Source organism: Rhipicephalus sanguineus, chromosome 3 (assembly GCF_013339695.2).
Source record: "Rhipicephalus sanguineus isolate Rsan-2018 chromosome 3, BIME_Rsan_1.4, whole genome shotgun sequence".
Lineage (NCBI taxonomy): Eukaryota > Metazoa > Arthropoda > Arachnida > Ixodida > Ixodidae > Rhipicephalus > Rhipicephalus sanguineus.
In genome coordinates this window covers 417,207-440,429 of record NC_051178.1, presented here as the reverse complement: position 1 = coordinate 440,429, position 23,223 = coordinate 417,207, and the positions used below count along the sequence as shown (strand labels likewise).

Below are 23,223 nucleotides of genomic sequence, written 5' to 3'. Positions count from 1 at the left end.
GAAAGTAAAGTGGACGAAAAGATGACTTGCCGCCGGCAGGGACCGAACCTGCGACCTTCGAATAACGCGTCCGATGCTCTACCACTGAGCTACGGCGGCGGTCATCCTCCCGTCCACTTTCTGGGGTATATATGTTGATTAAACCTAGGAGTGTTAGTCAGCGCCAATCGCAGCCATGGCGGCGAGTGTGGAACACTCTTTTTTTGCCTCTTGGCGTCACGTAGCACGTGATCTTTTTACGAGTTGGCAGCTGACCAATAATCCCTCGCATACTACCTGAAGGCATTAAGTCTGCCAGGACGAGACCCTCGCTATGAATGAAGGAAAGCTATGATTTTTCAAGGGCTCGTTTTATCTTTGTTAGACACAATATTAATGAGAACTAACAGACAATAACGCCAAGGAAAGTACAGGGGGTGTTACCTGTAGTATTTAGAATGTAAATGTGAAGAAAGTAAAGTGGACGAAAAGATGACTTGCCGCCGGCAGGGACCGAACCTGCGACCTTCGAATAACGCGTCCGATGCTCTACCACTGAGCTACGGCGGCGGTCATCCTCCCGTCCACTTTCTGGGGTATATATGTTGATTAACCTAGGAGTGTTAGTCAGCGCCAATCGCAGCCATGGCGGCGAGTGTGGAACACTCTTTTTTTGCCTCTTGGCGTCACGTAGCACGTGATCTTTTTACGAGTTGGCAGCTGACCAATAATCCCTCGCATACTACCTGAAGGCATTAAGTCTGCCAGGACGAGACCCTCGCTATGAATGAAGGAAAGCTATGATTTTTCAAGGGCTCGTTTTATCTTTGTTAGACACAATATTAATGAGAACTAACAGACAATAACGCCAAGGAAAGTACAGGGGGTGTTACCTGTAGTATTTAGAATGTAAATGTGAAGAAAGTAAAGTGGACGAAAAGATGACTTGCCGCCGGCAGGGACCGAACCTGCGACCTTCGAATAACGCGTCCGATGCTCTACCACTGAGCTACGGCGGCGGTCATCCTCCCGTCCACTTTCTGGGGTATATATGTTGATTAAACCTAGGAGTGTTAGTCAGCGCCAATCGCAGCCATGGCGGCGAGTGTGGAACACTCTTTTTTGCCTCTTGGCGTCACGTAGCACGTGATCTTTTTACGAGTTGGCAGCTGACCAATAATCCCTCGCATACTACCTGAAGGCATTAAGTCTGCCAGGACGAGACCCTCGCTATGAATGAAGGAAAGCTATGATTTTTCAAGGGCTCGTTTTATCTTTGTTAGACACAATATTAATGAGAACTAACAGACAATAACGCCAAGGAAAGTACAGGGGGTGTTACCTGTAGTATTTAGAATGTAAATGTGAAGAAAGTAAAGTGGACGAAAAGATGACTTGCCGCCGGCAGGGACCGAACCTGCGACCTTCGAATAACGCGTCCGATGCTCTACCACTGAGCTACGGCGGCGGTCATCCTCCCGTCCACTTTCTGGGGTATATATGTTGATTAAACCTAGGAGTGTTAGTCAGCGCCAATCGCAGCCATGGCGGCGAGTGTGGAACACTCTTTTTTTGCCTCTTGGCGTCACGTAGCACGTGATCTTTTTACGAGTTGGCAGCTGACCAATAATCCCTCGCATACTACCTGAAGGCATTAAGTCTGCCAGGACGAGACCCTCGCTATGAATGAAGGAAAGCTATGATTTTTCAAGGGCTCGTTTTATCTTTGTTAGACACAATATTAATGAGAACTAACAGACAATAACGCCAAGGAAAGTACAGGGGGTGTTACCTGTAGTATTTAGAATGTAAATGTGAAGAAAGTAAAGTGGACGAAAAGATGACTTGCCGCCGGCAGGGACCGAACCTGCGACCTTCGAATAACGCGTCCGATGCTCTACCACTGAGCTACGGCGGCGGTCATCCTCCCGTCCACTTTCTGGGGTATATATGTTGATTAAACCTAGGAGTGTTAGTCAGCGCCAATCGCAGCCATGGCGGCGAGTGTGGAACACTCTTTTTTTGCCTCTTGGCGTCACGTAGCACGTGATCTTTTTACGAGTTGGCAGCTGACCAATAATCCCTCGCATACTACCTGAAGGCATTAATTCTGCCAGGACGAGACCCTCGCTATGAATGAAGGAAAGCTATGATTTTTCAAGGCTCGTTTTATCTTTGTTAGACACAATATTAATGAGAACTAACAGACAATAACGCCAAGGAAAGTACAGGGGGTGTTACCTGTAGTATTTAGAATGTAAATGTGAAGAAAGTAAAGTGGACGAAAAGATGACTTGCCGCCGGCAGGGACCGAACCTGCGACCTTCGAATAACGCGTCCGATGCTCTACCACTGAGCTACGGCGGCGGTCATCCTCCCGTCCACTTTCTGGGGTATATATGTTGATTAAACCTAGGAGTGTTAGTTCACGTGTTAGATCACGTGCTACGTGACGCCAAGAGGCAAAAAAAGAGTGTTCCACACTCGCCGCCATGGCTGCGATTGGCGCTGACTAACACTCCTAGGTTTAATCAACATATATACCCCAGAAAGTGGACGGGAGGATGACCGCCGCCGTAGCTCAGTGGTAGAGCATCGGACGCGTTATTCGAAGGTCGCAGGTTCGGTCCCTGCCGGCGGCAAGTGATCTTTTCGTCCACTTTACTTTCTTCACATTTACATTCTAAATACTACAGGTAACACCCCCTGTACTTTCCTTGGCGTTATTGTCTGTTAGTTCTCATTAATATTGTGTCTAACAAAGATAAAACGAGCCCTTGAAAAATCATAGCTTTCCTTCATTCATAGCGAGGGTCTCGTCCTGGCAGACTTAATGCCTTCAGGTAGTATGCGAGGGATTATTGGTCAGCTGCCAACTCGTAAAAAGATCACGTGCTACGTGACGCCAAGAGGCAAAAAAAGAGTGTTCCACACTCGCCGCCATGGCTGCGATTGGCGCTGACTAACACTCCTAGGTTTAATCAACATATATACCCCAGAAAGTGGACGGGAGGATGACCGCCGCCGTAGCTCAGTGGTAGAGCATCGGACGCGTTATTCGAAGGTCGCAGGTTCGGTCCCTGCCGGCGGCAAGTCATCTTTTCGTCCACTTTACTTTCTTCACATTTACATTCTAAATACTACAGGTAACACCCCCTGTACTTTCCTTGGCGTTATTGTCTGTTAGTTCTCATTAATATTGTGTCTAACAAATATATATATATATATATATATATATATATATATATATATATATATATATACTGGCGAAGTGTAATTCGCGCTTTCACTAAAAAAGATCGATAATTGTCCGACCGATGAGCTTCCACGGAGAACAAACTTCTGCTATCTTCAGTGAAGGTCAGTAAGAAACGACTAAAAGGCATGCATGGGCGAGTTGTTCTGTAATTAGGACAGATGAAGCAGCGTAAAAAGAGACGAAGGTGTGAGTCAGCTTCGTATGTGTGCGTCTATTTGTGTGTTTTGTCTTTTTTTTGCACCACGAGGAATGCTAGAACGATGGGGAAAATTGTGTCATGCAAGTAATCAAGCTTTAGAGTTAAGGGTGTGCGTGTGTGTGTGTGTGGTGTGTGTGTGTGTGTGTGTGTGTGTGTGTGTGTGTGTGTGTGTGTTTGTGTGTGTGTGTGTGTTTGTGTGTGTGCGTGTGTGTGTGCGTAATAATAATAATAATATAATATCTGGGGTTTAACGTCCCAAAACCAAGATATGATTATGAGAGACGCCGTAGTGGAGGGCTCCGGAAATTTCGACCACCTGGGGTTCTTTAACGTGCACCTAAATCTAAGTACAAGGGCCTCAAACATTTTCGCCTCCATCGAAAAGTGTGTGTGTGCGTGTATGCGTGCGTGCGTGTGTGTGTGTGTGTGTGTGCGTGTGTGTGTTTGTGCGTGCGTGCGTGTGCGTATGTGTTACCGCGGGCTAACAGTGAAGCCTCCTCCTGGCAATCCATTTGCTCAGACGTGAAAGTGGAGGATAGCGCTGACAATGCTTCATAACCTTGAAATTTGAGCCACAAGCCACGTATTTTATGGGTTTATTAACCCGCTCTTGGCGCGAACACTCTTACAAACGAGTGGTTGCGTCGACACCTAAAAATTTTGAATGCTCTGTTGAGATACCGACAGCAGGAGAGACGCCAATAGGAACTGACTCGCAGATAAAATACTGCTAATAGCTTCATTGTGACCGATTCTCATTTTTTTCTCTTATTTCTTTAGACCTTTGCAAAGTCAGCATGAAGCTTTTCGTTGTATGCGCACTGTTCCTGGCAGCGGCCCAGGGCCACCCTAAGGCTCCATCGTCAGTGAAGCCATCGTCCGACGAAATGATAAACTTCATCAACAATCTGAACACCACGTGGAAGGTAAGCCTGATAATTTCTCCGCGCGTTTCGTGAAAGAAAAAAACACGCTGCTTCCAATCCTGCGACTAAGTCCTAATACATCTCAAAACATGCAAGCTACTGTGCAAAATTTAGTGTACCATCGTAAATTCTGGTAAATTTTCAGAACGATATCTCGACACTGGCTTCGTCGAACTCAGAATGCGTGGACGACAGGCCATCTTCGACTTGTATACGACAGCATGCCGTATAGACTGATGTTTTGTAAACGAATATCAGTAGAATAAGTTGCTCGGTGGCTAATACACCTTTAGTGAGGTACGCGGAAGCTGAGTGCGTGAACGAAAAAAAAGGTTTTAATTGCACGTCAATGCGTTTCAGAAGTCGGCTCTTTCACTTAAACAAGTCGTGCTTTGGCTATTATATTTTTAAAAAGGCTACCGTATAGCACACTTTCGATTCAGGGAACACGCATGTGTAGTACCTACGTTTTTGCATTCTGCTATGGGATCAATGCCACAAAGAAAACCTGGCTACGCATTCAAATCATGTATCAGCAGCCAATTAAGTATATGCTAGTCAGAAATTACCGCAATACTTCGCTTTAGTTTTTGTTAGAGTATTTTTTCTATGGCCATTAGTAAGCCACCTGTTATGTAAAGAACTAGCATCTTAAGATGAACGTCACTTATAATTTATTTTTGTATTTGTATAATTGCTGTAGTAATCAGCTACATCAGTTTACACGAGTCGTTCGGATGAAGTGTCGTTACATTTGTTAGCGCATAATAATTCACCGCGATCGTGGTTACGACATCTACTTTACTTTCTCTCGCTAACAGGCAAACCCTTTACGAAATGCATTGTAATAAACTCGACTGAACGCCTTCGTCCAGGCCGGCAGGAACTTCGATGAGAACATTCCCATGAGCTACGTCAAGGGGCTGATGGGCGTCCACGCTGACAGCAAGAACTACAGGCTCCCGCTTCACTACCACGCAGAGATTCCCAGTGACCTGCCGGAATCCTTCGACGCCCGTGAACACTGGTCCCACTGTAGCAGCATCCACCTCATCCGTGACCTGTCAACGTGTGGATCGTGTTGGGTGAGCAAGAAGAACGAATTGCCTATGATTCAGGGGCCGTCTTCAGTACGAATTCAAAAGAAGAAAGAACAGAGCTTAAATTGGAGCTGCAACGTTTTTCGAACAGGGCGAGAAAACGCTGCCGATCGTTAGTGGAAGCTCCTGCGAACATGCGTGCCAAAGATTACAGCACCGCACGCGGAAAGGAATTTAGAATTACGTTTCAAATACAGCTTGAAACTTGTTACTCTACTCTCAATAAATTTCGTGATAGACTGGCCCGACTACCTTCATGGAAGGAAGGATACAGCCAGTGGCTGATTTTGAGCATTCTCGTGCTGTATGGTTACCGTGACCACCACGTACCCATGCCGCGCTCTATGGCGCTAGAATTACATACCGTATAAGTACACTAGCGCGCTCGTAACCACAGTGAAAGTGAGCCAACGCGTTTAAAAAAACAAAAAAAAACTCTGAAGGTCCTGACGCGAGCTGACGCAGCTGATGTAGCTGACCTATTCATACATTAGTTTGTGTCCTATCAAGACAGACATCCATTGCTGGGCGCTACACATAAGTAGGCTTTCCAAACGTTTAAATAAAAGTACGTGTCTGTTGAGGTACGCTTATCGCAAACTAAACTTAGTGGTATATGTACCTAATACAAAGCAGGAATTCTCCGGGTATGTCACAAAATTCTAAGTTCGACTTAAGGAAGCATTCCATTGAAATATCTGGGACGTGAGTTGAAGCGCTTAAAAGTGTAACTCCTTCTCTCACATGGCTTTGGAGCCGCGGAAGCCATGTCAGACCGAATCCGCATCCACACCCAGGGCAAAGTCCAGGTGAACATCTCAGCCGAGGATCTGCTGACATGCTGTGACGGTTTGTGGTTTCGGGTACGGTGTTATCCAAATTACCCGCATTTATTCACGACGTATTGTATAGCGCGAACGGGGTACTTGGACAGACAGAAGAAACGAGGGACGTTTTTTTCCTCGTTTTTTCTGTCTGTCCAAGCTCGCCCAAGCCGCTACCCTAGCCCAAGCCCAAGCCGCTACCCTTCTAAGTGGCATTTATTCAGCTGCGGACGTGCAGCATTACCGAGATATATCGGTTGTAAAATAGGAGCACTTCTTTTTTAAATTCATGCAAGAGGGAAACAAACAATCGCAATGTTATAACTCAAGCAAATCTCAAACTTTTCGCTAGCAGAAACTTGAATTGCACTTTCCTGTATCAGCTGCTCAGAGCTTACTGTTTTCTTTATGTATATTTGTTTCAGTTCTTGCCATTACATACTTTCCGAAGCTCGTTTTCTCCATTTTCAAGACAAATTTTGTAGCCCACGCTTATTATGCTGCGCTTCCTAATATTTTGGAAAAGTTAATGTATTCGCACTTCTTTGCCAGGCTAGAGCGAAGAAATCAGGATGGTATTAGATGTGCCAAGAAGTTTGCAAATTTATTATTTGCGTTGATTAGTTAGCAGATAAATAGGAGTCAAAGTGCCGTAACTGGGGTTCCCAGAGACGTCAGAAGTGAGAATTTGGAATCGCATTTCTTTCACGAAGTGTGTGATTCCTTATACCTAAGTACAATGTCGCTTACTCCTTACTTTTACCTCCGCTGATTACTCTATTACTGTTCAGCCGTTCACCGCCCTGGAGCTCATGACTACGTTTCTTACAAGAGTAGTATCCTTTAAAGCAGTCAAGAAGATTTTTTATCTATCAACATATCTTTTTTGACGATAGTGTCGAACTTTCTTGACTTATCTAAACCACCTGGCTCTCACCTTTGTGCTAGATGCGATGGAGGGTTCCCTGCTACCGCTTGGCAGTTTTTACAAGGAAGAAGGCCTCGTTACTGGTGGCCTGTACTGTACCGAGGATGGATCCTTATCACTTCGCACCCTGCGAACACCACACCGTGGGACCCCTGCCTCCATGCAAGGGAGACGGTCCGACGCCAAAGTGCGTACGTGAGTGCCGCAAAGGGTACGAGAAGAGCTACGGCCAGGACAAGCACTATGGAAGGCATATTTCTCTTCGTATAACTTATTTACGGGGGCAGGGTTGACCCATGAGCTATGTGCCTGAGATATGCCGGGCGCACTTTCGGTCTCATGTAGGAAAGGCCGGGTTGTGCGGTGCTTTTCTTCGATTGATGCCTTTCCTAGTATGATTACCGCAATGCTGTTCGGTCCTGTTACGTTAGAATACTGGCTAAATGGGCAAGTAATCCGGTCCCCACAACGTTAAGCAGTTGATCAGAACTGGTCCTTTCTATTTTGGCAGGAATAGAGAACACATAAAACTTCGCAAGGTGAACAAAAGATCCTATGATTGGACATATGCTATGGTGGTGCAGGAAGGAGGCACCCGGGTGGGAACATGTTGGCATATCTTACCGGGCTAGATCCGCCTGCAACCACCAACATCTTAACTCCTCCGTGCTCCTTTTGTGATAGACACTATCCAACGAAAGATACCAGAATTTGTAGCCGGGAGGCGAGCTCGTGAAAAAGAGTAGATGTACCTGCCACACATAAAATTAAGAAACCACTAAGTTGTGTGTCTTCTCATTATATATATATATCTATATCTACTTATCTATAATTATATATATATATATAATATATTATATATATATATATATATATATATATATATATATATATAAAGAACCAATATAAGAACAAAGAACGAATATAAAGAACAAAGTTCAACACGACATTTTTGTCACCGATTCCCTGTGTATCTCCATTTCAATCCCAAGTAATGAGAAAAGACAATAATGCCAATTCGCGTAATTCGAAGGTTGCAGGTCGGTCCCTGCCGGCGGTAAGTTATCTTTTCGTCCGTTATACTTTCTCCAGATTTATATCATAATTACTACAAATAACATCCCCTATGCCCCTCCTGGCATTATTTTATGTTAGTCCCCTTAATATTTAGTCTGGTATAGAAAAACGAGCCCCTAAAATTACCATTCTTTCCCCCCTTTCAATCCCGTTATTTAACCAGGTAGCTGAATATATTTGGTCCTAAGACATTAAGGTTTATTCACTCTATTTCGCTTTGCTGCATCTCTGTAGTAAGTAGCCCTTGTTCCTTTTATACAGGCAAGAAAGTTTACTCCATTTCTGGCGACGAGACCCAAATAAGGACTGAAATATTCAAGAACGGGCCAAGTGGAGGCCGACTTCACTTGTCTACGCGGACTTCCTGTCGTACAAGAGTGGTAAGGATGGAAAGGCATGACTCTTAAGGGCTCGTTTTTCTTTGTTAGACACAATATTAATGAGAACTAACAGACAATTAATGCCAAGGAAATTATAGGGTGTGTTTTATCTGTAGTATTTAGAATATAAATGCGAAGAAAGAAAAGTGGACGAAAGATAACTTGCCGCCGGCAGGGACCCGAACCTGCGACCTTCGAATAACGCGTCGATTCTCTACCCCTGAGCTACGGCGGCGGTCATCCTCCCGTCCACTTTATGGGGTATATATGTGCATTTAACCTCGGAGTGTTAGTCAGCGCCAGTCGCTGCCATGGCGGGGAAGTGTGGAAAACACTCATTTTTTATGCCTGTTGGGCGTCACATAGCACGTGATCTTTTACGAGCTGGCAGTTGACCAATTAATCCCTCGCATACTTTTTCTTTCTTCCCATTTATATTCTAAATACTACAGATAACACCCCCTATACTTTCCTTGGCGTTATTTTCTGTTAGTTCTAGTTAATATTGTGGTGCTAACAAAGAAAATCGAGCCCTTAAGAGTCATCCCTTTCCTTCATTCATAGCGAGGTTCTCGTCCTGGCAGACATGATGCCTTCAGGTAGTATGCAGGTAGTACAGGTAGTATTTATTCCCAGCAAAGAACAAGTAAAACTCAACAACATGAGTATTCTACTTTTGCTTTTGCTGATGAAGGCCTTTTGAGACCAAAAAAAAAATCACAAATATGGTAAACTGAACAAACCCCCTGTATTTCCGGAACTTATTGCTGCAATCAACCTCAGCTGACGGTAATAAAACTCGGCACCTATGGAGTTGATACCTGCGCGTTCTTTTAAAGAATTTCGAGGATTTTGCGCGCATCCTTCTACTTTAAAATTGTTACTGAAACGTATGTGATTTGCAAAACACAGCCGAAGTTTAAAATGAATTTCCATCACGAAAGGACCATTCTTATCTATTTTAATCTCTCTGATTCAAGCCAATGACATTGTCTACCATTCTGCGTAAAAAGAAAGCGTTGCCACATTTCAGTTGCTAACAAGTTATAATGCGTCAAATGTGACCAGCTCAGCCTAGAGGCAGCGCCATCAATAATTGCGGGGCTGCAATCACGATTCAAGTAGTTGAAGATAACTGTGCGCGACATAATCACAAAGCAATCGTTCTAAAAAAAAATGCGCCGCCATGTTTCATGGCGCGGCAAGCTTCGTCTTGTGAGAAGCCGCTTGGCAAACTTGAGTAAACGACGCCTAGCAGCGGCCGCTCGAGGCTGCGGTTGCTCACTTTATCACGTCGCTTCGGCTGCGGGCGATGTCCGCTTGCGCGTGAAAACGGCGATCAGACAGCGAATGAGGCAAGAGAATGTGTCACTGTGAAAATTAGAAGCAGTTAATTCCCGTCAAGGTCCATATAATGCAAGAAAAAACTCTGCCGCTAATATTACATAACAGAACGCTACAATTGCCTAACATATTGCGGAACTAGGACGTAATCTTGATAAACACCAATTAACATTTATTCACACGAGCCTGATTACCCCAGGCGACAACCTGCTTTATTTCTGTCGCTAACAGGTAACCCCTTTCCGAAAACCTTTTGAACGCCTTTGCACAGGCCGGCAGGAACTTCGACGAGAACGTTCCCCTCAGTTACATCAAGGGGCTGATGGGCGTCCACCCTGACAGCAAGAACTACAGGCTACCGCTTCACTACCACGCAGAGATTCCCAATGACCTGCCGGAATACTTCGACGCCTGTGAACACTGGTCCCACTGTAGCAGCATCCACCTCATCCGTGATCAGTGAACGTGTGGATCGTGTTGGGTATAAGCAAGGCGAATGTTCCCTCTTCATTCGGGTATCTTTTCTTTTTCGATGGCAATTAAAAAGCAATATATAAATAAAATTCTTAATAAAACAGCGGGTACACCCGCCTACTGGATCATTCATTGTGGTCCCTTGTAAAACCGTCGTAGTCAAGGAACGGTGTAGCAGTTTTTATTTTACCTGACGCACATATAGCGTGATAACCTAGTAAGTTAAATATGTCTCATTTTTGTATTAAAGTCAGTATTTTATGAAGAAGAGCATGCGTTCCTGTACGCTATGCCAATATATCTTCAGAAAGTATAGGTACTTGTTTATCTATGTGAAAGTACATTTACTGCAAGTTAAACGTATTGGTATTCACCTATTAGTGAATGGGAATTCTCCTGAGATGTCGCTCTATATGCTGTTTAAAGCGTAGAAGCGTTCGCCTGTATGTGTGCACAACGTGAGCATTAACACGTGGGCGGGAGCTTAAATAGATTTATTACAGGCATTTGGAGCGGCGGAAGCTATTTCCGACCGAATCTGCATCCACACCAAGGGTCGAGTCCAGGTGAACATCTCTGCCGAGGAACTGCTCACACGCTGCCATAGCTGCGGTGGCGGGTAAGTTCCATAACACAATCATTTATAAATACAGAAAGCTTGAATTCACTTATTTATACAGACAGCTTGAAGAAGTCGCCATCGAACATTGCTTGGCGACTACCTGGCCCGCCTGACATAATCACACCTAATCCCCCCCCCCCCTATCGCTGACATGATCAACTTTTATTGCGATAGCAATTATATTGTTACGGGGATACGTCGAGGGAAAGGTGCATTTGCAATATTTACCCGAGCACAGTGATCGGGACCGCAACAACAAAGATGGCGAACCAGAATACAACTCGTCCACGGGAGCGTTGTAGTGGACACTCCTTGCGCGTCTGTGCCGCCGTTGCTATCGGTGTCGGCGCTCCCGTGATGTTCCGTATCAATTCAAAATCGATAACAACGCCCCAAGTGTCGTATGGTCCATGTGCCAGTGAAAGCGCGGGAGCGCATGCAGCCAACGAACGCGGCTCAAGAGGAAAGGAAACGCGCTGACCGCCTATCGTCGCCTGAAAAGCCCATGAAAGGGGGGCGGGGAGGGCGAGGAACGGGAGGGGCGGCTGCGCGACTCAGACACATTCGGCCCTTTTTTAACCGGGTGCGCTGGCGCGCGCGCTTGATCTTTAGGGTGATCCGCAGACGGCTCACAGCTTTGGAAGCGCTGTTCTCACCACTCGGTTTGCGATGAGGTGATGGACAACATGATGGTTACTTCGCTCGCTGCGGCGGCCCCTCTTTCCTTACGCTGGCGTTTTCTTGACTTACGCCGGTTTGGATGATGGAAGAGTTAGCTGCCAGCCTTACCTCTTATAACATTCAAAGGTGATGCTGTCGCATTTCCGCTTCGACCTAGCGGCGAAACTGTGACTTCTTTTCCTATACTGCCTACAGGTTGTGATCTGCAGCATTACCCAAATAGCCGATTTTCAATAAGAAGAGAGGGAAACAGGTATTAGCAGTGTTAACTAAGCATCTTAACTTCTCATTTAGGCGCAAATACCCCGCAAGTTGTGGAAGACACCTAAAGCTGTTCTCCAACTGCTTGCACCTCGCCATTTTCTTCATTCACATGGTCACGGTCCTTGTCGTTGTCTTCTTTCCGGAGCACACTCTTATTTCAGGTGTGCCAGGCCCGAGCTATTTACGTTCTGAAACCTGCGCGACAAATCAATGCACTATGCCCCCCCCCCCCCCCAACCACCTTGCTTTTTTTTTTCATGAGGGCAAGAATGTGGGCCCCCGTGCGCAAGCTCTCACAAAACATAGCACTCACACATGTAGCTTAAATTACCTATCGGTAAACTTTGCCGCCAATCTGCCCATTGGTTACTGATGTTAACAGATCGATTCCTATGATGATCAATGTACCAATGCTTGGGTTGTGAGAGATGCCTTAATTGAAAGCTCGGTATTATATATACCGATCTATATAGTCAGTGTGTAAGATAGTAGGTGCTGTGGGATCGAAATGGCGAAGAACTGGCCCGGACGTGAGGCATCGCTTGAGGGTCTGGAAAGCAGCTTCACAGTCATCCGTCCAAACGAAGGATGCACTTGTGGTCAGAAGTTTGTGAAGAGGTGCTGCGATAGTGGCGAAATCACGGACAAACCGGCGGAAGTACGACGCTAAGCCGAGGAAGCTGCGAAGGTCCTTTAGCGTAGTGGGTTTAGGAAAGTGCAAGACAGCGGCCACCTTGTCAGGATCAGGTTCAATACCAAGCTTGCTGACGACGTGACCCAACACTTTGATGCTGCGGCTCGCAAACCGACACTTCTTGGTATTGAGCTGGAGGCCGGCTTTGGCTAGACATGTTAGTACCTCGTCTAGACGTTCTAGGTGTTGTGAGAAGCTGGACGAAAAGATGACGATGTCGTCCAGGTAACAAAGACAGGTCTTCCATTTTAAGCCCCGCAGTACCGTGTCGATCATTCGCTCAACCAAAAGGCATCACATTAAATTCGAAGAGGCCATCAGGTGTAGCAAATGCGGTCTTCTCTTTATCAGACTCGTGCATCGGGATCTGCCAATAGCCAGATCGCAAGTCGAGGCTTGAAAAGTATTCAGCGCCCTGTAAGGTGTCAAGGGCATCGTCAATCCGAGGCATAGGATATACATCCTTCCGGGTAATTTTGTTTAGTGCCCTGTAATCAACGCAAAATCGTACGGACCCGTCCTTTTTCTTAACTAGGACAACAGGAGAAGACAAGGGCTTGCTGAAGTCTGATAACGTTGCGTGCGAGCATGTCATTGACTTGTTCCTCGATAACCTTGCGTTCTGAAGACGAGACACGGTAAGGGCGACGGCGAAGGATACGAGACCCATCTGTGTCGATACGATGAGAGGCGCCGTAGTTTGACCCAAGCATCCGAACAAACGTCAAAACAATCTTGGTGTTTCGTTAAATGGCCAATAAGTCATGGGTTTGGGTTGGAGTCAGATCGGTACTCAAAGTGGCCTTGAGGGCATTAGATGAACCTCCCGCGGGCGTACACTTTGCGATTGACGAGGAAGGCGATAGAGTGACGACACATACCGGTGCTGTGTCGATAAGGCTGGCAACAGTGGACCTCTCAGACAGGAGTTGCGTCTCTGATGTCGTGTTGTAGGCGGTGGAGACTGGCATGACCACGTGAAAACCGCACTAGACAACAGGCGAATGCGATTCCTCGAAAAATACACCGCTGATCAGGGACAACCACTGCGTCACCGTCTATAGTATCTCTTGATTTGATTGTGACAATACGTTCTTGGGCTGGAGGCAGTACAAAATCCGCAGCTGCGACAAGGTGAGGCGACGAGAAATCGTAAGCACTAGAATGCTCGGTGTCCGTAATGTGAATAACGGGCGGGCCACACGAAATTACAGCGGAAGCAGCTGACAGGAAGTCCCAGCCTAATATAATCTGGTGAGCACACGAAGAAAGTACAGCAAGCTGAATATGATGGCGAATTCCGTCGATCAGAACACGAACAGTGCACTGTCCAATAGGGTAAATGGGATTGTCATTGGCGCCACATAACACCGGACCAACATACGGAGTTTGTACTTTTCGAGGCGACGGCATAATTTGCGATGAATGACCGAGATAGCGGCTCCAGTGTCTACAAGGGCGTCCACCAAAACACCTTCCACACATACAGTCAGTAAATTTGCAGGGCGCGCAGGAGGAATTATTGCGTTTAGACGACGAGCAGTTTCCCCTCCAAAAACTGCAGCTTCTAGTTTTCCGAGTGGCTGTCGAGAGGTGTCGGGGCAGAACGTAAGGGTGAAGAAGTACGCGGAAGGGCGACGGTGAACGACGGCGGGGTGAGCGGGAAGGACGAGGGTCGCCGTGGGACAAAGGAGGAGAAGGCGAGCGTTGTGACGAGGGAACGTAGGGTCCCGGAACGTAGGGATCGGACCTCGGAGTAAAATCTCTCTCGTAGGAAGAATATCCTCGTCGTTCATCTTGCTGGCGCCGGCGGCAAAAGCGGGAGATATGGCCTCGTATGCCACAGTAGAAACAGATGGGGCGTGCAGGGCGCCAAGGAGCGGAGTGCTGTTGTGCTGGTGCCTTGGCTGCCATCGCGGCCAAGTGGTCGTATACGACGTCCGCAGGCGCAGGTGGAGTTGGTACAGGAGGCCGTGATAGGACTTCGGCATATGAAGGCGCATGAAAAGCCGCAGGAGACGGGGCACGTGCGACGCTCGTCATTAACGCCAGTTCATCCTTGATGATGTCCCGCAGATTAGAAGGAGGAGAGCGGACGGATGAAGTAGCTGGGCTGCCAGGAACAATGCCGTGAAGTTCCTCTCTCACGATGGTGCGGATGAGGGCGCGCAGTTCATGTTCTCCAGTAAGGCGAGAGTCACAGGAGGCGTGTGGAAGGCGCATTGAGTGGAGTGCGTCCAGGCGTTGGCACGTAGAAATGATGTTCTGAACCGAAGTTGGGTTCTGGATGACAAGAGCATTGAAGGCGATAGAGTTGATGCCTTTCAGTACATGACGAATGCGATCGGCCTCGGGCATGTCACTTTGGGCACGGCGGCAGAGAGCCAGAACGTCTTCAATGTACGACGTGTACGATTCGTCGGGTCCCTGGATGCGAGTAGCGAGCTTCTGTTTCGCTACCTCAGAGCGTCCTGCAGACGTGCCGAAGATCTGACGCAGCTGCACCGTGAATGCTGACCAATCGGGAAAGTCGCTTTCGTGGTTATGGTACCACGTCTTCGCGACCTCCTTGAGGTAAAAGGGAACATAGCGCAGCTTGTGTGCCTCGTCCCAATAATTACAAGCACTGTTTCTGTCGTAGTTGTCCAGCCATTCTTCTACGTCCTCACCGCGAAGGCCGGAAAATACTGAGGGTCCTCGCTGGGATGTTACTCACGGTGTACCGTGGCCCAGCAGGCTGAGGGGGCGCGGCAGGGACGGTAGGAGGTGCGTCGTTTTGTGCCATGGATGTTGTTGGCAAGCACAATCGTCGACCAGACCGGAGCTCCAGGGGTGACCGGTAGAGCAAGCGGACGTGGGAATCACAGCACCTCCACCACTTGTGAGACGACGTCAGGTACGACGGAACGATTGTTATAGTTACAGCAAAGGCGCGCGACCAAAAACCGAACACCGGCGATCCAACACAATGATGATGATCGCGATGATGTGTATGCACAAGTGAAGATGATGACCGACACAGTCAGCGCTCACAATATATATATATATATATATATATATATATATATATATATATATATATATATATATATATATATATATATATATATTTTTACAAAGGACGAATGGCGTACGTATCTTTATGTACATACATGAGCGCTTGGCAACATTTACTTCATAGAAATGCACTCGCTGGCAATGGATATCGAACTTACTCGACCTCGCGACTGGCGTTTATGGCGGTAATAGCAGCTCCTGAAGCAACCATTCAGTTCAGTTGTACTGTAGACAATTATCACGTACGTTTTAATATCAAAAGCAAACTTCTTTTTACTTATATAAATCTACTGGCTCTGTCCTTCACGATAGATGCAACGGAGGAATCCCCGCTGCCACTTGGCAGTTTTACAAGGAAAAGGGTGTCGTTACCGGCGGTCTCTACGGTACCGAGGATGGCTGCCAACCTTACTACTTCCCGCCATGCGAACACTTCACCAAGGGCGCACTGCCTCCATGCGAAGGAATCAAGCCAACGCCCAAATGCGTACGCGACTGTCGCAAAGGATACGAGAAGAGCTACACCGAGGACAAACACTACGGCAAGTAAATTTTTTCTCGAATAATCTATTCCCAGTAAAGGCAATAATTTGGGGTAGTTGTTTTATTGGAAGATTCACGTTTGCTAGAGCAAAAAAAAAAAGACGACACAGTTTGATAGGAAAGAACAGTCAGGAGAGGATTCAAAGTAAGCGTTTGTTCCATGATAAGTGTGTCATCTTCTTGGAGCAAGTGAACACAAACCATATTTTCAGGCTGCATTGACCCGAGAGCAGTGTCTAAGAGATGTTCCCGTCGTTTTTCCGCCCCGTCTAGAGAGGGCCGTTTGTTCGGTGCTCTTTGCCTCACTCACCAGTCACTTAGTAAGGCCAGAAGCGGTCTTGCTAGTAGAACAGTGGTGAAATGGTAAAAAAAAGGCCAGTTGACAAAACACAAACACTAATTCACAAATAATTTCTCTCGGTTTTTTGTTTAGAGAAGCGCAGAATACATATATTTTTGATAGTTGAACAAAAAGATTGGACAAACTTAAACGTCCAGCCCGAAGGGGGCAAAATTCATCCTCCCCCATTTCCTCCTCATCCTCCTTCTCATCTCCTCTTCCGAATAAGAATGGGCACTTTATGTGCAGAAAACGCCATAAATTGTCGGGAACGCCAACCCCTTACCAGAAAACGAAAATGGTGCCTGTATACATATGATATGCTGCCACTTTAATACAAACTTCCTCGGTGATTTCCCGTGATGTCCGATTTCGATAACTGACCGTGGCAGCCATGTTGCACGAATCGAGATCACATTCTCGTGCCCTGCAGTGGCCTACCAAATGGGATTGTTGGATGCTTACTTGGCACACAAGGTTTTTGTGAACAGCGCCACGAAACGGCGTATCATACCTGTAGCAAGACGGACATGCTGAATGCTAAGTCACAGAAACACAATCGGAGCTTGTGAATGCGATGGTATCGGAAGCGTTTTGTTACACTTGGTGAGAGCTTTTCACTTATGCACTTGCGAAATTACCCGTGTGGTGATTTACCCGTCGGAAATGCACAATAAAATCAACTGACCATGCTGCCATAAAAGGGTGAACATGCTCTGCTTCACTACATTGCTTGAAAATGCAAGGGGAAACAAAATTATGTCATCATTGCTCAGACATGGTTCAGGTGAGATGAAATATCCGTACATTATTTCATAGCAGGCAAAAAAAAAAGTGTTGCGGAAAAAAAACATGATAGGTGCAAGAATTTGCGGAAGAAAAATGGATATAATAAAACAATCTCTATACTGTTCGTCGTGGTTTTTATTTCTCAGATCATTGGCGTAGCCGTGGAGGGGGGGGGGGGGAGGTTCAAACCTCTTCCTCCCCTCCACCCCCCAAAAAGCTTTTCAAATTGCATTTGTATGTACACACGCTAACACACGAACGCATGCACGAACATACATAAAGTGTGGTTGAACCGTCCTCCCGCCTAAAAAATTCTGGCTACGCTACTGTCAGACCTACTTCGCACTATCTTAAAGTCACATTACTTAGCTAACCTGATTATTGAATATATAGTCCTGAGATGTTAAAATTCGCTAGCTCTAAAATCAGAGCAAAGAAAGATTAACTGAACTCCTTTCCGAGAGTCGTGAGCAGTGCGGCTCTCCAAAACAGAGTTAATGTGTATATTTAAAACAGTTCGCATGTGACAAGTGAGAACTCCCTGTAAACGGGTAATCTCTGTTTTTATTCTTACAGTGCATTACACTTTGCTGCATCTCAGTCCGAATATGTTCTTCGTTTCTTTTTCTCTACAGGTAAGCAAGTGTACTCAATGTTCACGATCAGACCCAGATCAAGACTGAAGTATTCAAGAACGGACCTGTGGAAGCAGCCTTCACTGTTTACGCGGATTTTCCATCATACAAGAGCGGTAACCTTCACTTAAACCGTATGATGTGCCGCAGACTCTTTTGCGTGTGCTTGTGTTCTTTCGACTTTTACTTGCTACCCGGATGCGAAATTGCGCGCGGTATTTTCTCACTTCGTATCCAGCAGCAGAACGTTTAACTGGGCAAGTTGTTGTGCTTCTATCTTGAACGGATAAACATCGCGAAAGAACGAGCACGAACAAAAAGAACGACCAGACAACGGCGCTGACTCACAACTAAAATTTTATTTCGAAACGAACACAACAAATACCGCGGGCTCTTTTATGTGTCACAGCTTTTTTATAAGTAATCCTTCAGTTCATCTTTTCCCAGATGCTATTTTATTCCGTTCGTTTCGAAATAAAATTTTAGTTGCGAGTCAGCAGGGGCGGCGCCAGTGGGGGGTTTGGGGGGGCTTTAGCCCCCACATATTTCCGCCTGCCCCCCCTTTGCCCCCCCCCCCAAGAGCAAGCATAGTCAAAATACAATGCATATGTTCCCAGCCTCTCTGCCCCCCTAAAGGAACCCACTTGTCGTGGGTGCCCCCCCAGTAAAAAATCCTGGCGCCACCTCTGCGAGTCAGAGCCGTTGTTTCTCGTTTCTATTGTTGGTCCTCGTTTTTTCGCGCTGTTTATTTGTTCAAGATGTATCCAGCAGATCTTTGATTTATTCAGTACTTTTAGGAATATATTAGCGAGTTTCTACCGTAGTTGTTGCGGAACACCAGCCTCAGTTACCAATTGTAGTCTGCTTTGTGTTCGTCCGGTGTGTCATGGTGCCAGCTCTTTCCTTCTTTTCCTTTTCTAGTGCCCAATCTCTTACCCAAGTGAAGGGTAGCAAACTACACATTTGTCTTCTTGACCTTCTGCTTTTCCTGTGTTTGTTGCCAACTCTTTCTCTGTCTCTTGGTATTTTAGTTGATTATCCTTCACAACTTATTGCGTTGTGCTCACTTTTAATTTTGCGTAATTACGTTGCCGGCTGTATTCATATGCGAATGTAGTCAGCGAATCTAAACTACAGCAAATCGAGTTAACACCAACCTTTATGATCAGCAGGATCAGTGAAAATAATTGAAACATTAATTGAGGTTAGATTGTAACAATAATATTACTGCACTGAAGTTGACGGAGATTATTCTTTTGTTCCGACAGTAGATACTTGTGTCGGCAAAGTGCGAGCAAATATGATAGTCTAGGAAACTCTCTTCAGAAATTCAGGAAAGTGTGCGGGATATTCGCCAAGGTATGCTCTCCCTTACAAATGATGTCATGGCAAACTTTCATTGGCATAACCTGGGGGAAATATTCGTCTTGAGTAGATCGGCATTTCATTGTGCAAAATTGTACAATTTCTTTACCTGTTGTTTTTAGCGTACTCACCATTTTGCACACATCACTTAGCTTTCACGGAAGCTGCATCGACTTAAGCCCCTAGATATCGCGTCGCCACCTGATCTTGGTTGAAGCAGGTGCTAATTCTAAGCATACTGTGTTCAGCGATTGTTGCCTGATACAGTATTATGAGGCATCGCTTGCTTACTGAAATGTGTATTTGAACTTTCCCATGGCGTAGGAGTTTACCAGCATCACAGTGACGATCTCCTGGGTGCTCACGCGATTCGTATCCTAGGCTGGGGCACTGAGAACGGCGTCCCGTACTGGCTGGTGGCAAACTCCTGGATCCCGGTCTGGGGAGACAAAGGCGAGTGTTCCACACAAAACACAACCTTGTTTTTTTTTGTTTGTTTTGTTTTGCCAGTAAGCTACGAACCAACGAATGCGCTAATCTTCTTTGACAACGAGTTTAGTTTTGCATCCCATAATAGTATGAAGTTTACTGACCATAAGATACCGCTTGTTACCATCCTGAAAGCGCTCTGTTCTCTGCTTCATGTTTAGTACGTCAATAATTCTTGAGAAATAAAAGCTTCGGCATGACTGCTCTAAAGCGCCTCTTCCCCAATGGTGCACTGCCGTGAAATTCCTTATTGCAACGTGAACCAGAGATGCGTCAGCAATTGTGACCCAAACAACCTACATGGTCACATCCAATCTGTTTCAATTGCGACCTGGTTGCTTTTGTATCGTGCTTTCACTCCAGAATTGCTTTTTCTTGGGCGAGTTGGTAATGACTGAACGACATAATATTGTAGGGCAAAACTCGAATGCAGAGGGTAAGATGTCGACTTTCTTACTCCTATCTGTCTGTTAGTGTTTCTTTTTGAGTTTTGCGCTACATCATGATGTCCTTCTTTCCCTCCAAACGGTATATTTGGACTGGAAGACAACGAAAATGAAGTTAATTGGAACCTATCTATTTCTTGAAGAAGAAGTGATCCTAAACCGCCTGACATAAATCCAGCTAAGAAGCTAAGAAGAACAATAGATGAAGCGTTTTTGGAGGCCTTCAATAGATTCCAGGAACAAGAAAACGCTACTGACAGTTCAGGACAGTGCGCCTGTATTGAGAAAAAAACCCTCGCTCTTCCAAATCTAGTCATCGCCATTACGCCGATGAAACAACGGACGGCACGCACTGAGGAAAGCAGAATATGGTGTTAATTTGGTCGAAAAAGATTGCTATGTCGTTCATTTGCTGCCATTGGACTACTTTAGCGAGGTCAATTTAAGCCGAAATGAAATGTTCCAATCTATAAGAGCCAAATCGAAATTTTACTTCCAAGTACCGACGACAGTGAGCTATATAGACTTTAGCCGCATAATAAGTTTGAAGTATTTTGGGGACATGGGCACCCTGGCAAAAAAATTGTGGGGCAGGCCCGACCATATTGTCAGTACCAAACAAGTGCGTTTTTCTCAGTTTGACCTAATGTGGACTTGACACATTTAGGAAGAGAAGCGCCACGTATTTGCTCGTTGCTGTGCAAACCTAACGGTAATACCTACCTTTTGTTCTTCCAGGCTACTTCAAGATTCTCCGTGGAAAGGATGAGTGCGACATTGAGGACGACATCAACGCCGGTATTCCCAAGGAAGCCAAAGCATATTAAACGTAGATTGTATGTAACAATAAAATTACGCGCGTACGTTTCGCATGTTTGTACTTCTGCAAGGATGAAATATTCATGGATCGATGCTCTTGACTAGTATGAATAAGTACGTACAGAATAATCGCCGTCTGTTTCCGGTGCTTACGCCAGACTTCTCCTCTACCACACTTCTCGGAGGTTCGTATCCCATGATCAGGATTCGGAACTACGACAATGTGACGGGCAGTCTTGTGTCAGCCGTTGGTCCAACGCAGCAGATCATTCAAATATGACAGTAAGCGTTTCTATGCACAACTACCGGTAACGTGCGGAACAGCAACGTGACGTCGCAGCGAGAAGTGTGTTAGTTCGCACTCGCTGCTCTGCAGCGGCTACGTCGATGGTGAAAGGAAAACGACGTCGTTTTCGCCGCGTTGGTTTCCTCTGCTATCCTTTCCCGGCGCTGCTCGCAACTAGAGTGCACGTGTATTAGAACAGGGGAGTGCTCAGAACGAGCTTCCAAAAGCGGGGTCAAGCAGCTTATGGCGCTGCGATCTTTAGCCTACAATGTGTCGTCGTTTAAGAGCTGCGCGGGGGGCCACCAAAGTGGTGCAGAGCTAGAATGCCCGTTTCCCACTTAAAAGACCCGTGTTCGAGTTGCATCAGTAGATGGTGAGTTTTTATTTTTAGTGTCACTTGTTGTCTTGTTCTTTTTTTGTTTCTTAAAACTAGCTTGAGTTGCTATGTATTGTTACAAAAGTAACGTGAAATGTGAAGTAAAATACAAGAACTTTTACAGTGAGAGCAAATATTTCAGCGCCACCGCCCTAGATTCAACAAAAACGTAAACAAATCCGAGATTTTTGCGAATGCAATGCTCGGCCTGCGTGTGTTCGGTACGCTGCTCTCGGTTGCCCGCGGCAGGCTCGCAGCAAAAGAAAACTGAAAGTGGTCGACATTGGTCAGCGGGAAACGGCGAACGATTGAATGCTGTAAAAACAGAGCTAGATCGTTGTGTGTCACATAGAGCGACGAAACTGCGTTTCCGGTCGTTGAATTGAAGGCTGTTGGCTTGTGCGCTTACTGCGCGTCATGTGACTACGCGCTTACTGCCCACTGTATGTTCTTGTAGAGTCCCGTGCGGTGGCGCTGCCCATATTTACGCTCACTGTCAAATTTATTCTATATAACTTGACATTTCGCGTTACCTTTTGTAACAAGGCGTAGCAACTGAAGCTAGTTTTAAGGGAACAAAAGATAACGAATACAGCTGTAACAGGTGGCATTAAAAGAAAAACCCATTATCTGCAGCTGCAACTCCATCCCAGGTCTCTTATGTTGGAAGCGGGAATTCTACCTCTGCGGCCACTTTGCTAAAGCAACCGCCGTTGCGAACACTGTCCCTGTTTATAGTACACTAGCCCCTGTTACAGTACACCACCCCTGGCACTGCCCCTGTTATCGCAACTCTCACCCTGGGCGCCGTCGCGCTCCTTTCCCTCTTCGATAATCCAGATACCCAGAGCAGCCAGCCGCTCACACCCATTCCTACCGTTCGGAAAACTAGAGGGTGCTGTTTTTAGAGGAAAAGCTGCATCGCTGCAAATAACTAAAATGCCTACAGATGTCCCGCGCTAATTTATACGATGTTGGAGGTGTGGTTGTTCAAGCATTGGTTGACATGGAAGCCGCTGTTCCTATTATTCACGCTTACTTGCGCTCTCTTCGTAAATTAGTAAAATTTTAACTCCTTCAATGGAGTGCCTAACAATGTCCAACACTTTATCATGGAGTGCCTTTACGAGACGCAAATGATGCAATTATACGGTCCCCTGCGCACTGCACCTTCGAGTTATGACGGCATTCGGCCCCCCGTCCAATTTGCTGCGCAGATCTTCTCGTAGTCACGTGCTTATTTTAGGATGGAGCTGCCTCTTTTTCCCTCTGCTTTCATTTTATTTATTCCTCGTTCTTGTCGCACTGTAAGATAACGAACCAGTGC

The 23,223-nt window shown here is 46.1% G+C and overlaps 1 pseudogene; it reads left to right on the top strand.

Moving 5' to 3' along the window:
- Positions 1-4,234: 4,234 nt before the first annotated feature.
- Positions 4,235-21,242, top strand: LOC119386403 (cathepsin B-like; annotated as a pseudogene).
- The last annotated feature ends 1,981 nt before the right edge of the window (positions 21,243-23,223 follow it).